The 17,220-nt window shown below is 47.1% G+C and overlaps 1 protein-coding gene and 1 pseudogene across 2 annotated transcripts in view; both read left to right on the top strand.

Annotated features, from left to right (window-relative positions):
• The first annotated feature begins 1,586 nt into the window (after nucleotides 1-1,586).
• LOC129398064 (thyroid transcription factor 1-associated protein 26-like) lies at nucleotides 1,587-5,856 on the top strand (annotated as a pseudogene).
• A 2,765-nt stretch (nucleotides 5,857-8,621) lies between these two features.
• Nucleotides 8,622-17,220, top strand: part of ZC3H12D (zinc finger CCCH-type containing 12D) — a 36,247-nt gene continuing 27,648 nt past the window's right edge. The window contains exon 1 of one of the 2 annotated variants that reach the window (XM_057302609.2): nucleotides 8,622-9,209. The gene's annotated coding sequence lies outside the window, so the exon portion shown is untranslated. Of the gene's footprint in view, nucleotides 10,972-17,220 lie in introns of both variants that reach the window. The other variant, XM_055114212.2, reaches the window with a different exon arrangement.

Below are 17,220 nucleotides of genomic sequence, written 5' to 3'. Positions count from 1 at the left end.
TCCTGAAAAAGAGAAAAGTTTTGTTTGCTTGGTTTGGCGGAGAGAGCTGGGGAAACCTGAGTCAGGAACAAAGGCATATGAAGGTGGTAACAAGCCAGGTGCAGAGGGAGAGCAGGGCGGTGTCTGACTACTGCCGAGGCTGGGAAGGCAATGAGTGTCAGGAGGGAAGAGGAAATTGGGAAAGGGAGAGTCCCAAATGCAAAACTGAGAAGCTTGGATTTGCTTCGCCAGGCCCCAGAAAATAAGGAAGAAAGTGGCACTGGGATAGCTGAGAAAAGTTACTCTGGGCGTTGTATGTAGGACCTTTACCATGGGTTGGCACCACAGTCCTCACATGGCATTGAACACGATTTCATTCAATATCGATTCCACACATCACCCCAAATGCAGACGTACATCAAGCAGGCTTCCCAGAAGAGATGATGCAGACGCTGAGGCCTTTGATATCTCTTCTGCATTTGATATCCAAGTTGGTGCAGTGCTAGAACGTAGAACAGGCGCAACGACAACAACGTTAAAGTCATACAGTCTTTGTTACATAATCACTCATTTGTCATCACAGAAATAATACCAGTATCTTCAGCATGACCAGGGATGGATGTGGTTTTAGTAAACCTGATAGGGTGTAAGCAGGATCAGAATGGAGCCCACATGGTCGACCGTGGCCTGTGCTGCGTTCATGGGATGTGTAGCTGAGGGCTGACCTGGAAGCATCTTGGGCACAGGCTCTTTGTTGGATTCATGGCACAGGAGAGAGTGCCTCACATAGAGCAAGAAAGTAGCCTCGAAAGCACTGCAATCTCAGCAGGTGGCAGTGCACACTTTTAACTTCATGATAAGTGATGTTTCATTGTTGTATTGGTCATTTTCTGCTACTCACTTTCTAAGAACGCACAAAAAACACACACTCATGGTCTTTTCCCCTGGCATATGTTTACAGGAAATAACACAACAGGCATGACCATGATACATGCTTAATTTTTAGGTCTGTCCTAGATGTCCCTCTCACTGCACAACCCCAGCACGGGCAGGCACAGGCAACACTGCATCACATGCAGACAGCTGCCCCATGGCCTGCCAACCCATCCTCCAGGCTCAAGGCTTCACTCCATAGCTCTTTCACGGTCTTCTCATTAGACAGCGAGAATGTGCTTAGCTGTGAGTAAATGGTTATCACAACTAAGAGCTCTGAGGGAAAGTGTTTGTGGGCTTGAAGGGTGTATTAGTTTCCTAGGACCGTCACAACAAACTACCATAAGCAGGGTGACTTAAAACAAGGTTGGACATCGTGGCTCACACCTATAATCCCAGCACTTTGGGAGACCAAGGTGGGAGGATTGCTTGAGGCCAGGCCTTCGAGACCAGCCTGAGTAACATAAGAAAACCCCATGTCGGCCGGGCGCGGTGGCTCACGCTTGTAATCCCAGCACTTTGGGAGGCCGAGGCGGGCTGATCACGAGGTCAGGAGATCGAGACCATCCTGGCTAACACAGTGAAACCCCGCCTCTACTAAAAATATAAAAACTTGGCCGGGCGTGGTAGCGGGCGCCTGTAGTCCCAGCTACTCGGGAGGCTGAGGCAGGAGAATGGCGTGAACCCTGGGGGGCGGAGCTTGCAGTAAGCCGAGATCACGCCACTGCACTCCAGCCTGGGCGACAGCGAGACTCCGTCTCAAAAAAAAAAAAAAAAGAAAGAAAAGAAAACCCCATGTCGATGACGCAGTTAGTTGGCTGCAATGGTGCCGGTGAGGCGGGCGGCGAAGTGGCGGCCTGGTGGTTTTGAGGTGCGTGGTGAAGGGGTTTCCACGTTCGGGTACAGGAATAAGAATGTGAAACAGAAGACATGGCGGCTTAACCACCCGCAAGCCTTCGTGGGGAGCGTTCGCAAGGGACAAGGCTTTGCTTTTCGAAGAAAACTGAGAATACAGCAAAGTTAAAAGAAATTGCTACGGAAGGAAAAGAAGGCCCAAACGTCACTGGAATCTCAATTCACAGATCGATACCCAGATAATCTGAAACATCTCTATTTTCAGATAGAGGAAAGACTTAGGAAGCAACCAAAAAAAGTTGACCATCCTTTGTCAGAACAAGTTCACCAGCCTTTGCTTGAAGAACAGTGTAGCATTGACCAGGCTTTATTTGAAGATCAGTGTAGCTTTGACCAGCCTCAGCCAGAAGAACAATGTAGTAAAACAGTAAACTCCTTTACAATTCCAAAGAAAAATAAAATGAAAACATCAAATCAAAAAGCACAAGAAGAATATGAACAGGTACAAGCTAAACGTGCTGCTAAGAAACAAGAATTCGAGAGGAGAAAACAGGAGAGAGAAGCCCAAAGGCACTACAAAAAGAAGAAAATGGAAGTGTTTAAAATATTGAAGCAAGAGACTAAAAAGGGCCAACCAAACTTGAATGTACAAATAGAGTACCTTCTTCAAAAAATACAAGAAAAAAGTTAAACATTTTGTTCCTACAGGTTAAAATACCTGCTGCCTATTAGGTTCTTCTGTGACAAGTGCCTTCCAGCAGTGAACTAAATTTATTAACATAAACTGAATTGCTAAACTATGCTAAATATAAGATGTTCACATATTTTCATTATGGTAAAAAATTTTCTAAATATGTTCTACATATGTTTCTTATTTATTTGCCTCTGAAGGAAGGTTGGCCTGAAGAACTGAAAGAACCTCCTGTGTGCAAGACAGGCCCAAGCATGTAATACTTTTGTACCATATGAGATTTATATGAAATAAAATTTTTTAAAAATAGAAAAAAAAGAAGACTCCATGTCTACAAAAATTAAGAAATTAGCCAGGTGTGGTGGTGCATGCGTGTAGTCCTAGCTACTCAGGAGGCTGAGGCAGGAGGATTGCTTGAGCTCAGGAGTTTGAGGTTACAGTGAGCTGATTGTGCCACTGTACTTCAGCCTGGGTGGCAGAATGAGATTCTGTTTCAAACAAAACAAAACAAAATCTGTTATCTCACAGTTCTGCAGGCTGGAAGTCTGAATCAAGCTGTCATCAGAGCCATGCTCGCTCTGAAGCCTGTAGGGAAGAATCCTTCCTTGCCTCTTCCTAGCTTCTCATGGCATTCGCTGGCTTATAGCTGCATCATCCTCATCTCTGCCTCTGTCTTCACATTGCCTTCTTCCCTGCGTCTCCTCTGTGTCTCTCTCTCCAAATTTCTCAGTCCTTTCTTTTAAAAAGACACCCTGCCTGGGCACAGTGGCTCATGCCTGTAATCCCAGCACTTTGGGAGGCCGAGGCAGGTGGATCACCTGAGGTCAGGAGATCGAGACCAGCCTGGCCAACGTGTAGAAACCCCATCTCTACTAAAAATACAAAAAATTAGCTGGGCTTGGTGGCAGGTGCCTGTAATCCCAGCTACTCGGGAGGCTGAGGCAGGAGAATCACTTGAACCCGGGAGGCGGAGGTTGCAGTGAGCCAAGATCGCGCCGTCACATTCCAGCCTGGGGGAAAAGAGCAAGACTTCGTCTTAAAAAAAAAAAAAAAAAGACACCCATCATTGGTTCATTGGATTTAGGGCTCACTCTCATCCAGTATGAACACTTCTTAACTTAGTTGTATCTGCAAAGACTCTATTTCCGAATAAAGTCACATTCACAGATATTGGAGGTTAGGACTTGAACGTATCTTTTTGGGGGCACGATTTAACCCACTATAGGGTGTAAGGTGTTTGCAGAGCTCAAGAAAAGCTACCCAGCACTTTGGCTAGAGGTTAGCAAAGATGTTGAACAGATACTGAGCTGAGCCTTAGAGGCCACATTTCTAAACATAGAATGTTGCAGGCATTCAAATGTGACCACTTACAATCCCACATCATTAGCCCAGGAGTAGGTGCTTCATTTTAACATGCGATCGTCACTCATTCTTTGCCTTCAACCCAAGGTTCCTCTACCTGTTTCCCATAGTGCTCATGTCTTTTCATTCAGTCTCTCTTCCTAGCAATGGGTAGCGTGTTAGTACAGGCCATCTCATAGTTCCCTGGGGGCTTTTTGTAAGAGAACTATAGCTTCCAGAAAAATGGGTCTCTATACACCAGGCACTCTTCTAAGTACTTTATAGACACTAATTCCTGTAATTCTCACAGTATCCTTATGAGGTAGATAAGATTATTTATTCCCATTTTACATATTAGGAAACTGAAGTACAGAGGTTAGATAATTTGCTCAAAGTTACACAGTTAATAAGTAGCAGAGCACTCTGGCTTCAAGTTCATGACACCAAACTGCCTGCCATTATAAGCTTAGATTCTTTCCCTACCAAGATATGCAAGAAAAGAAAAAAGAAACAATAAAAAAGAGCTTAGATTATTTCTCATACCATTTATCAAAATAAATTCCAGGTCATGATTAAAGACCTGAATGTAAAAAATAAAACTTGGGGTGGGCATTATGGCTCATGCCTGTAATCCCAGCACCTTGGGAGGCCGAGGCAGGGGGATCACTTGAGCCCAGGAGTTTGAGAACAGCCTGGGCAAGACGATGGTTCTGCAAAAATTTAAAACATTAGCTGGGTGTGGTGGTGCGCCCTTGTAGTCCCAGCTACTTGGCTGGGAGGACGGCTTGAGCCCAGGAGTTCAAGGCTGCAGTGAGCTATGATTATCCCCGTACACTCCAGCCTGAGCAACAAAGACCCTATCTCAAGACAAACAAACAAAATAAATATATAAACATTAATACAAATAAAAAGAAAAAAAGTCTACAGAATAGGAAAATGGGCAGTGGAAGAGTGAAAAATGAAAACTGCAGTGCCAAGAAACATATAAAAAGATCCTTAAGTTCACTAGTAACCAAGGAAATGAGAGTTAAAATAACCATGATATACCATTTCTCACACATCAGATTAGCAGAAAGCACTGAGATTGTCTCAATCTCAGATGTTGGCAGGATATGGAGAAATGGGGACCCCTCCCATGCTGCTGGTGAACGAGTCATTGGAGAGCAGCTGAGCAGTTTCTAGTGGGGCCCAACCCATGCGTGTCCATGTCACCACTGCAAATAGCTATATATACTCTCTTTTAGCTCACTGGAAAAACAGGTTACACAACCAATGATATTCATGGTGTTCACTGATGTTGTAGACAGAAGGGGCAGGCAAGCCAGGGGGTCCCCACCTGGACCCATGGATGGGCTTCCAGTCTCCAGGACAAATGTTATCTCTCTGGGCATCTGTGTCTTCCTCTGTGGTGACGGTCCGTACCCACACGTCTGCCATCCACTGTCTCAGCATCTCTGGACTGCTTCCTGAAAGCACAGACCTCAGTCTCACCACAAGGGCCAGAATGGGCAGAAATAGCTTTGGGGCAGATCCAATGCCAATTTTAAACAGGGCAGAAGGAGAAAGTGTGTGAGGCTCACTGCCCTACTCTCTTCTCAGTGCTCTAATAGTGTCCAGAGATGTGTGGACATTGGCCCCACTGACACAGCAAGAGGAAAGCCATGGCCTTCTCTCTCTTTTCTTTTTTTTTGAGATGGAGTCTCGCTCTGTTGCCCAGGCTGGAGTGCAGTGGCACAATCTTGGCTCACTACAACCTCTGCCTCTCGGGTTCAAGTGATTCTCCTGCCTCAGCCTCCTGAGTAGCTGGGACTAACAGGCACACACCACCATGCCTGGTTAATTGTTGTATTTTTAGTAGAGACGGGGTTTCACTATGTTGGTCAGGCTGGTCTTGAACTCCTGACCTCGTGATCCACCTGTCTTAGCCTTCCAAAGTGCTGGGATTACAGGCGTGAGCCACCGCACCCAGCCGCCATCGCCTTCTCTTACATCTCTCACATCTCTCAGAGGCAGAGCCTAGTTTTGGGTCAGTGATGCTGTAGCTAAACTTGTTGTAACCCCTGGAAGGCCTTACTTTTTGCTCAAGTGTGCAATAAATAGCCTCAACAACGATTTCATTCTTCCAGCTTGTCAGAGTCATGGCAGCAAAATCATTTTAGCTGTGGAGGATTCAAGATGAGGTTTCTCTAAATCAGATACTGTAAGAAGACTGTAGCGTGGCTCTTTTCTTAAATCAAATAACCATTTTTCTGGCCTAAATAATGTCTCCAAAATTTAAGGCAGAATTTTGGGGGCCTCCACCAAATGCTTGCTTGTCTGTGTTGAGCCGATTCCGGAATCTCTTTTGAGAAGCAGTTGATGCTGCCCACTGTGGCCCCTATCCTGTGCGGGCATGCTGCTCACCTGGGGCTGAGTACACATCGGGATTCCTAAACTTCATTGCCCAGGCTCATCTTTTCTTACATGCACAGCCAGGTCGCACTTGGCAATATCCTCAGAGAGTTTCTTCTTTGATTGGTTGCTATCTTATACCTGCAAAAAATGTGGCTCAGTCATCTAGTGTTTGAAAGAGATCATCCAAGGAAGCCATTGCACTATGTGTCTCTGAGTTCTGTTGCTTTATTTGGTTAGATGATTAGAGAAGAAGGCTCTTGGACAGCGGTAGCTCATTTCCCCATAGAAACACCTTCCCTTGAGTTGAGGTATGATGTCATACTCTCAGCTTTTACTGGGGCGTGTGGTGAAGAATGGGCATTTGAAGACCAACATGGCATCTTCTACAGGACTTGAGCTGAAGATATTGACGATTTCTTACTCAATGTAAGGATTTAGATCTCTCCTAATTTTTTTTTTTAGATGGATTTTTGCTGTTGTTGCCCAGGCTGGAGTGCAACGGTTAGATCTTGGCTCACTGCAACTGCCACCTCCCGGGTTCAAATGATTCTCTTGCCTCAGCCTCCCAAGTAGCTAGGATTACAGGCACCCACCACCATGCCTGGCTAATTTTTGTATTTTTAGTACAGATGGGGTTTCTCCATGTTGACCATGTTGGCTAGGCTGGTCTCGAACTCCTGACCTCAGGTGATTCGCCTGCTTTGGCCTCTCAAAGTGCTGGGGTTACAGACGTGAGCCACCGCACCTGGCCAATCTCTCCTAAAATTTAACATCAGGAATGTATTTATTTCTCTTGGAAACTCTGCATCTTTTTTTATGGTTTTGGGAGCTTGGAGGCAATGTGTGTTTGTGTAAAGCACGTTTTTGACCCTGATGGCCCTGGGCTTCCATCTTCACTCAACCACTTAATGAGTGAACGTGGGCAGGTTGGCTGCCCTTTCTCAACCCCAATAACCTCATCTGGAAATGGGAATAATTATTCCAATGCCATCGAGCTTTTGTGGGGATTAGGGCACTTTGATGTAAACTACCATATGTATCATTGGTGCTAAACAAATAGGAGTTGTTGGCTGGGTGCAGTGGCTCACGCCTGTAATCCCAGCACTTTGGGAAGCCGAGGTGGGCAGATCACGAGGTCAGGAGCTCGAGACCAGCCTGGCCAACATGTTCAAACCCCATCTCTACTAAAAATACAAAAATTAGTCGTGTGTGGTGGTGCGCACCTGTAATCTGAGACAAGAGAATCGCTTGAACCCAGGAGGCGGAGGTTGCAGTGAGCTGAGATCACACCACTGCACTCCAGCCTGGGCGACAGAACGAGACTCCATCTCAAACAAACAACAACAGCAAAAGAAAAAAATGGGAGCTGTTACTTGAAAATCCATTGTACCAGAAAATTTCAAAGCTAGAATTAGTGTTCTCATGCAGTGACTACTCTAATCTAGCTTTCTAGTATGATATTCTTTTTTTCTTGTAAGGATTTCTGATTGAACTTTCAAAAAAATTTATTTATTTGTTTTTGAGACAGGATCTCACTCTGTCACCCAGGCTAGAGTGCAATCACAGCTCACTGCAGCCTCAACCTCCCAGGCTCAAGCAATCCACCTCAGCCTCCAGAGTGGCTGGGACCACAGGTATGTGCCACTATGCCTGGCTAATTTTTATATTTTTGTAGAGCTGGGATTTGGCCATGTTGCCCAGGCTAGTCTTGAACTCCTGGGCTCAAGCAATCCTCTCGCCTTGGCCTCCCAGAGTGCTGGGATTACAGGCGTGAGACACTGCACCTGGCCTAATTTTTTATTTTAATTATTCCATTCTCTGTGTTTTAATCATCTACACTGCTTCACATTTTCTTTGGGAGACAGGTGGTGAATAAATAAAAAGAGCTACACATTCCAGTTACCTTGTGCCATTCTTACCTCCCTAGCACCAACACCTGGGTTCTAAACCCACCTTGGCCAACTGGTTGACTGTGTGTCCTTGAGCAAGTTGCTGCCTGAGACAGGGAGGTTTGTTGGGAGGTGGGCTACTGTGTGGGTTGATTGTGTTCTTTCCTCTTCTTCTGACCCCTGATGGGCATCACCAAATTTAGGAAATAATTTCAGAGTTTTGGGTCTGTTGCCTGTACCTGGTGAGGCTGGAGACCAGGCAGTCTGCAGAATGCTGTGGTCAGGTGGGTTCAGACTTCCCCTGCCACAGTGGGAGAGAAGCCACCACCCATGCCACGCAGGGCGGCAGTAGGGAGCCGCAGGGCCATGTTATCTCTGACACAGGCTAGTGCCTTGGTCCCTAGTCAGAAGGACTTCGTGACTCGTTTGGAATTCCCCTTCGTGAAGGCAGGGACAGAGTCCTCCCTGTGCCATGTCCCCATATGCACCCATATCTCCGTAGCCATCTCTGCTCTGTCTCTTGCCCTGACACTCTTCCTCCTGCAAGCTATGTTTGTGTCCAGCTGTGAGTACCGACTTTCCCCAGGAGCAGCTAGAATCTGATCATCTTCTCAGCTGGAGGCAGGAGAACTTCTGTTCCAAGTTCCCACTTGGAACAGGGGTTCTCCCCCTTGGACTCTGAATGCTGTTCTCCTCATGGAGCCTCTCCTGGCTTTGCTGTGCAGCCAATCCCAGCCGTCCTCACGGAGACTTGCTGCCCTCACGGAGGGTTTGTTTTGCATGTGGTTGCTGAACTTTGATTCGGTGACTCATGCTGAGGTGCAAACTTTAAGTCCCCCCCGCCCCTTTAATTGCTTTCTTCCTTTCCTTTTTTTTTTTCTTAAAAAAAAAAAACCAAAAAAACCCGAAGCATAACTACTTTTGCAGCTGAACGTGACTGTGGCGTGCAGGAAGTGGAGCATTGGCATGAAGCGGCTCCTAGTGACTGCTTGGCGCACGCCAGCTGCCCTCCTCTGACTCCAGTGGCACCTGGGGGCCTGGCCTCACTGACGGGAGAACATTGGCGTGAAGGCTCCTGGCGACTGGGCCAGCATTCATTGTGAAGACCGGAGGGACACACCCTGCTGGTGAGTGCATGTCCCCTGGCTGTCAGTCAGTGTGGCCAACACCACGCAGACTTGAGTCCAGGGGTGGAGGAGAGAGACTGGAACCCCGGGGCAGAGGCAGGAGGAGGGCTGTTAGAGAGCAGTCCTTGGGGGCGTGTGACCCTGAACAATCTGATTTCTCACACTCTAAATTATTTTAAGTGCTAAATAAAAAAAATAAGATAACCCTCTTTAATTTCATTTGGGTGAAATCCTTGCTCATTTTAGCAAAATTGTGCTTAATTTCCAGATGACATTTTTTGGGGAAAGATTAACCAGAGGGAGCTCTTCAGTTTCAGTAAAACCTCCTGCTGTGGCCTTTGAAGATATTTACGTATTAGGAAATCAGAAAGAGTAGAACTCCCAGGCACATTTGAGCCCTGTCACCATGCTCATGAGAGCATCTTCTAGACTAGTTATCATCTGTGGGAAGCCTAGTTTCCAGGCTGAATGCAGTCAGGAACTTTTGGTAGCATCTCTTATAGAGGATGCCTCTGTGGGCTTCACAAAGGCTAATGAGGAAACTGAACTAAATCTTAATCTGACTGCAGTGAAGACAAATTCCCTGCAGCCATAAGAAACCTCAGCTATGGCCCCCAAGATTATGAGCTTTTCTCTAAGGCCAGGCAATGCCAATCGTGGGGTGCCCATCCCTGACTCGTGAACAGGCTGGGGTGTGGACTACAGTAGAGTTGCTCTGGGATGTGGATCGGGGCTTAAATGCTTGTGTGTCGCCTTAGAGAAACCGTCACAATGCAGAAGAGCAGGGGACAAGTTTGAGAAAGCAAAAGGCCAGGCCGGCACACTTATGTTCACAGCAACATCGTTCACAGAGGCCCAGAGGCAGAGGCAACCCAAGTGTCCACTGAAGGGTGAATAGATAAACATGATGTGGTGTATACATACAAAGGAATGTTATTTAGCCTTGAAAACGAGAGAAATTGGTTGGGAGTGGTGGCTCACACCTGTAATCCCAGCACTTTGTGGGGCCAGGGAGGGAGGATCCCTTGAGGCCAGGAGTTTGAGACCAGCCTGGGCAACTTAGTGAGAACCCCATCTCTACAAAAAATAAAAAAAACCCTGCCAGCCATGGGAGCGTGTGCCTGTAGTTCCAGCTGCTCAGGAGGCTGAGGTACGAGGATTGCTTGAGCCCGGGAGTTTGTATTGAAGATATAATGCTGGGCAAAATAAGCCGGTGACAAAAGGACAAATACTGTACAGTTCCACTCCTAAGAGCTGCCTAGAATCATCATATTTATTGAGACAGAACGTACAATGATGGGTGCCAGGGACTGGGGAAATGGGAAGTTATATTTAATGAGCTGAGAGTTTCAGTTTTGCAGGCTGAAAAGAGATCTGGAGCTGGATGGTGGTGATGGTTGCACAGCAGTCTGAATGTGCTCCATGCTACTGACCTGTACCCTTAAGATAGTTACAGTGGTACATTTTATGTTACATATAATTTACCACAATTTAAAGAAAATTTAAAAAATTTACAAATTCCCTTAAAAAAAAAATAAAGGCCAGGCAAGAAACACTAGTCCCATGAACTACCGTCTTTGCCTCTCTGTGACTTCCTCAAAATCTAACTGACAGCTCCACTGAGGGCCTCTAGCTCTGAGCTGAACCAGAAACTTTCTGTTTGGCCTCTGTGGAAAAGCTCAGGACAAGACAACTTTCTCCTCACCATGGTGGCTGAGTTCTGGAGGCTGTAATTTCGTGGATTTCTGTGGAGCTGGCAGAGGTGACCCGGGAACAGACTTGGGGGGCAGGGGCGAGGTGTTGAGTGTGCTGGTCTTGGGGCTGGGCTGGCTGTGGTCTGCTCCATGGCACCTCATGGTGGCTGCTGGCCTTTGGGTGGTACCTGAGCAGCCCTGGGCAGTGCCTTCTGGCCAACCACCTTTGGGAGTCTGGTCTCCCTTATTTACAGTAGGGGCCTGGGTATGTCACCAAAGCCGCTCTTTGCCTCAGTTTCCTCCCCTGCACTGGGAGTAATGAGGTGGCTCCCAGGACACTGAGGTTCCCACAGATGTGATAATATACAAGGAAGCACCCGTGGGAGCTGCCACGTCTCCCCCTACTCCTTCTCTCCTCTTTGTTTCTCTTTTCCTCAGGGCCCTTCTAGTCAGAGGCTGCAAACTAGAACCCGGGACCCCTCCCCTGGATTGGCTGATTCTAGAATGGACAGATCTGATCTGTTCCAGCCGTGGGGCCCCCTCCCTTCCTCCCTGCTCTTCCAGGCCGCCCCGAACCCACCCCCAGCGGCCCGCTCTGACAACAGGAAGCTGCTCCTGTGACCTCCCAGGGCCTTGCCGGGCCACTTGGAGGATTTTCTAAGTGTTGTCGCTAATCATCTAGACAGAGTGTGACTTCCAGTCAGGACGGAGGAAGGAAACCGAAATGAAGTCGTTCAGATTTTCAGGTCTTCAAAATAGGAAGGAGGAAACGAGACGCGGCTGGCAGAGCTGCAGCTCAGAGACCATCACGTCCCGGGGGAAGGCTGCGGCTCCAGGGCCGAGTGGGCTCCTAAGAGCAGCACCCCACTCCTGTCCCCGCTTCTTCCGTATTTAGAAGTTTTAAAAAGGAACCAAGTTGATTTTAAAGTCTCAAGGGAGAAAAAGCCTCTGAAGTACACGCATTCTTTCAGTTTAGTGTGAAAACAGCTCTCCTGGCCACATTTGCCCCTTTCAGTCTCCTCAGAAAACGGGCTGTGGGCTGTGCCCCGAGGGCCCCTAGGGGAGCTGCCCCCTACTTCGGCCCTGGGCGGCTGTCCCTGCGCCCCTCCAGGCGAAAGCCCCCAGTGTTTTCATTTTGGAAATGCTCATGTTTCTGTCACATGGAGCGCAAGTTACAAAAGAAACTTGGACTTTCCTCAGAGCCGTTTCTTGGTGACCGAAGAGAAGTCACCTGACCCAGCTAACAAGATGCTGCCTGTGTCCTGAACACATCTCAAAACGACAAATCATTTTTGTCACTGCCGATCATCTCTGCCATTTTACTAGCCATGCAGCCTTTACTTTCCGAGCCTCAGTTTCCTCACCCGTGGGAAGGGAACACTTGTATCTACCCCATCTTCCCACCAGGGGTAACGGGAAGGCCTTGGATACAAAGGCTGAGCCATGGCTGGGAGCATGGCTCACGTCTGTAATCCCAGCACTTTGGGAGGCTGAGGCGGGCAGATCATTTGAGGTCAGGAGTTCGAGACCAGTTTGACCTACCCAGTGAAACCCCGTCTCTACTAAAATACAAAAATTAGTTGGGCGTGGTAGCATGTGCCTGTAGTCCCAGCTACTCAGGAGGCTGAGGCAGGAGAATCGGTCGATAATCAGGAGGTGGAGGTTGCAGTGAGCCGAGGTTGCACCATTTCACTCTAGCCTGGGCGACAGAGCAAGACTCTGTCTCTAAAAAAAAAAAAAAAAAAAAAAAATGCTGAGCCACAGGAAAGTGAACTTTTCTGTTCCTGTCTCCTGTTCCTTTCTTCTGGTCCTTTCTCTCTCTTGGTTATCACCCTCTTTTCTTTCTCCCACATCTCCTCCCTCTTCCTTTCTTTCTTTTTCTTCCAAATTAAAACAAATGTCACAGTGCCTGCGTGCGGAGGGATGGAGGTGGCTGGGGCTGTCGGGGTGGGAAGGCTTCTGAGGGGTGTGGCAGTGGGGTTTGCCTGTGAGGCAGATGTTCTGGGTGAGCGAAGAGCCTGACTGGAAGCCTTTTGGGCTCAGTGAGAGGCTGGCCTGTCAGGCTGGGTGAGTGTCCTCTTCCTTTATGGAGTCTGGGCTGCAGGTGGACCTCAGCTGAGGGGACAACCGTCCTGAGAGAGAAGGACTGGTCACCAGTCAGAGAGGAGGTGAGGCTGGGCTGGAGGCAGGTGGCCAAGAGCCTGGAGGGTGTGTTGGGCCCGACTGTGATGATGGCGTGGAGTGTGACACGGCCCTTCTTCGCACTTGGAAGAGCCAGTCTCCTTTCACTGTGCAGTTCAGTTCTCTTCAACAGTTCCTTGGCCTTCCCTGCCCCTCAAAGGAAGATAAGACCTTCTCACCTGTTTTTTTTTTTTTTTTTTTTGAGACAGAGTTTCGCTCTTGTTGCTCAGGCTGGAGTGCAATGGCGCGATCTTGGCTCACCGCAACCTCCGCCTCCTGGTTTCAAGTGATTCTCCTGCCTCAGTCTCCTGAGTAGCTGGGATTAAAGGCATGCACCACCACGCCCGGCTAATTCTGTGTTTTTAGTAGAGACGGGGTTTCTCCACGTTGGTCAGGCTGGTCTGCCTGGGCTTCCCAAAGTGCTGGGATTACAGGCATAAGCCACTGCGCCCAGTCAGTTCTGGTATCTATTGTTCTCTTCTTTGTGTCCACATGTACTCCGTGTTTCACTCCCACTTATAAGTGAGAACATGTGCTATTTGGTTTTCTGTTTCTGCATTAATTCACTTAGGATAATGGCCTCCAGCTCCATCTGCTGCAAAGGATATGATTTTGTTTTTTATGTCTGCATAGTATTCTGTGATGTATATGTACCATATTTGAAAACACATTTTTCTAATTGAAAGTACGTGCTTATCTTCGTGGTTTACAGCTCATTGTTAATGTTTTTTGTCTATTTTCTTGAATTGATTGTGAATCAGTTGACATTGGATTGTCTTATTTTGTTTTCATAGAGCTGGGATGCAGCACAGTGCTGGTGTTGAGTCAGTGAGCGGCAAATGTTTATTACACAAGGGAGTGAATGAGCTAGGGTGGTGGTGGTGTGAGTGTGAAGGGGAGGGTGGTTATGGAAAATGTCCGGGAAGTAGAATTATTGGCCAATGGGTTGTAGAGGTAAGGAAAAGAGAGGAGTGAAAGGGGACTTCGAGATTTCTTCTTTGGGCCTCTGGGGGATGCCATTCAATAAGATTGGGGGCCCAAGGAAAAAGATATTTGAGGAGGGAAGATAACTTTAGCTTTGGACATTTAGTTTTAAAAATCTATTAGGGCATGGTGGCATACACCTGTGGTCCTGGCTACTTAGTAGGCTAAGGTGGGAGGATCACTTGAGCCCAGGAGTTCAAGTCCAGCTTGGGCAACATAGTGAGATCCTGTTTCTAAAAATTAAAAAAACAAATCCATTAAACTCCTCAGATATACTAGGCATCATCTGGTGCTGGTGATTCTGAGGCAATAGGTCAGGATACCTGAGTAATTCAGTGTCTTGAGAAACAGAAGAATGATAATTCATTGTGTTATAAGACAGGTGTGAGCAAAGTGCTGTGGTAGATGAGATGGCCAAGCTGCTCATTCTGTCTGTAGGCTCAGGGATGACTGCTCTGAATAACATCTGAGCTGAATCTTGATGTCTTCCAAGACAAAAAGAGACTTCCAAGTAGAGAGGAAAACATATGCAGAAACACAGTGCTGAGAACATTCTGTTTTTTTGTTTGTTTTTTAAATTTAGTTTTATTTTTTAAGAGATAGGCTCTTGCTCTGTCACCCAGGCTTGGGTCAGTGGCGTGATCACAGCTCACTGCAGCCTCAACCTCCTGGGGTCAAGTAATCCTCTTGTCTCAGCCTCTTGAGTGGCTGGGATTTCAGGCACACGCCACCATGCCCAGATAATTTTTAACATTTTTTGTAGAGATGGGATCTCACTATATTGTCCAGGCTATTCTTGAACTCCTGGGCTCAGGCAATCTTCCCACCTCAGCTTCCCAAAGTGCTGGGATTACAGGCACAAGCCACTGTGCTTGGTGTGAGAACATTCTGGAATGCCTAGGGAGCAGGGAAACATTCAGCATGGCTCTAGAGAAGGGGTCAGGTGGGCCAGGGGCAGGCAGTGAGGTGGTCAGTGTCAGGGCTGCTTTGTGACAACCTCGGCAGCCTGTCTAGGAATTTGGTGTATTTCTTGTAGCCAATGAGGAGATTTCGAAGCAGGTGGCGAACATGATCCGACTTGTTTTAGAAATACAATGTTGGCTACAAGCCAGATGGAGGCTGTTACAGTCATCAGGTATGGGGTGAAGATGGCAGGACTGAGGGGTGGGTGGGGCAGAGGACAGTAGGAGATAGATGTGAGAGGGCCAGATTAAGGGAGTAAAGACACTGGATGTTCTGTACTGGGGCCCTGGGAGAAGGAGGGCGTATCTATAGGTCACCTACATGGTGTCAGCTATGTGGAAATACCTGTTGGAACAGCTCTAGATTTAAGAATTAACTTTTTAGTTTCAGAGCCCCTTTATACTCTTAAAAATTATTAAGGTTCTTAAAGAGGCTTTGTTTATGTGGATTCTATCTATCGCTGGATATGTACTTTATTAGAAATGAAAACTAAGAACTTAAAAAATTCATTTATTTCTACATAATAATAAACCAATTATATGGACATAAATGACATATCTTCATGAAAAATAACTTTATTTTCCAAAACAAAAAAAAAATTAGTAAGAAGCCTGGCACTAATTAACATTTCTGCAAATCTCTGTAACGTCTGGGTTAACAGAAGACAGCTGGATTCTCATACCTGCTTCTGCATTCAAGCTGTTGTGATATCACACAACATGTAGACTCTAGAATATTCTGTCGTACACTCAGGAGAGGATAAGAGTAAAGTACAGAAATTACATCTTAGCATTATTATAAAAATAGTTTTTTTTTTTTTGAGATGGAGTCTTGCTCTGTTGCCCAGGCTGGAGTGCAGTGGCATGATCTCAGCTTACCACAACCTCTCCCTCCTGGGTTCAAGCGATTCTCCTGCCTCAGCCTCCTGAGTAGCTGAGACTACAGGTGCACCCCACCATGCCCAGCTAATTTTCATATTTTTAGTAGAGAGGGGGTTTCTCTATATTGGCCAGGCTGGTCTCAAACTCCTGACCTCGTGATCCGCCCGCCTCAGCCTCCCAAAGTGCTGTGATTACAGGCATGAGCCCCATGCCCGGCCTAAAAATAGTTTTTACCTTGAAGATGCCCTGAAAAAATCTTGGAGTCCCCCAGGCTTCCCTAGACCACACCTTGGGAACCACTGAAGTAGTCACTTAGCACATGTCTGTTGTGTGACTGCATTCTGAGTTCCCATAGCACTTAAGTAGCAAGCACAGTGTTTATCTCACAGACTTATAACGGTGCCTGGTGCTCAGTGGGAGGTGTGAGCAAGACATGCAGCTGTGGGGCCCATCAGAATATAGGTGCTGATGGAGGGTGTGGGTGGCACCCCAACACTGAAGGAGAGGGGAAAGAGCTGGACCAATTGAGGAGAAGAATCAGGCCAAGTTATACAGCCTAAGGGAACAGATAGTTTCAAGAAAGGGCAGTCCACAATTTTTTAATTTAAAATAACAAGTCAAGGAGTGGTTCCCAGTTTCAAAAGCGGCAGAGAGGTGGCATAAGGCAAGGACTGTGAAAGTGTTGTTGGATTTGGCAGTTAGAAGGGGCTGGTGCCCCTGGGGTCAGTTTCATTGTTTCACGTGGTGCCTGCCATCAGTGGGCTGAGGTGGAGTGGGAGGTGAGCAGGTGGACGCCGTGGCAGAGGCCTCTCTGTCCAGGGGGCTGGCTGTGAAATGCCCTTCACCTGCCAGACCCTGCCATTGTTAGACCTGCTCTGGCTCCTGAACTCCTGGGACAGGCCTGCAGAGAATGCCAGGCCAAAGTGGGAACCTGGCTGAGAGATGTGATTGACACAATGAAGTCAAATAGGAGAAGAGGGACTGAAGGTCAAGAGCCTGTGATACTGAGATGAGGATGAGGGAGAAAGGTGGATGTGCCGGAATGTTCACTGAGCCTGATTTGTAACAGCGAAAAATGGAAAACAAACTTTCATCCTATGACATATGGTTAAACACTGAAGAACATATTCACTCATTCATTCATTCATTCATTCATTCACCAATCAACACATGTACGTTGAGATTCAGCTGTGTGAGTCACTGTCCTAAGTGCTGGGGATACAGTGAGCAGTAGAACAGGTAAACTAGCATGGAAAGATTTCCAAACTGCATTTTTATTCTATTCTATTCTATTCTATTTTTTTAGAC

The sequence above is a fragment of the Pan paniscus genome, chromosome 5, assembly GCF_029289425.2.
Source record: "Pan paniscus chromosome 5, NHGRI_mPanPan1-v2.0_pri, whole genome shotgun sequence".
Lineage (NCBI taxonomy): Eukaryota > Metazoa > Chordata > Mammalia > Primates > Hominidae > Pan > Pan paniscus.
This window is presented reverse-complemented; position numbering and strand designations above follow the sequence as displayed.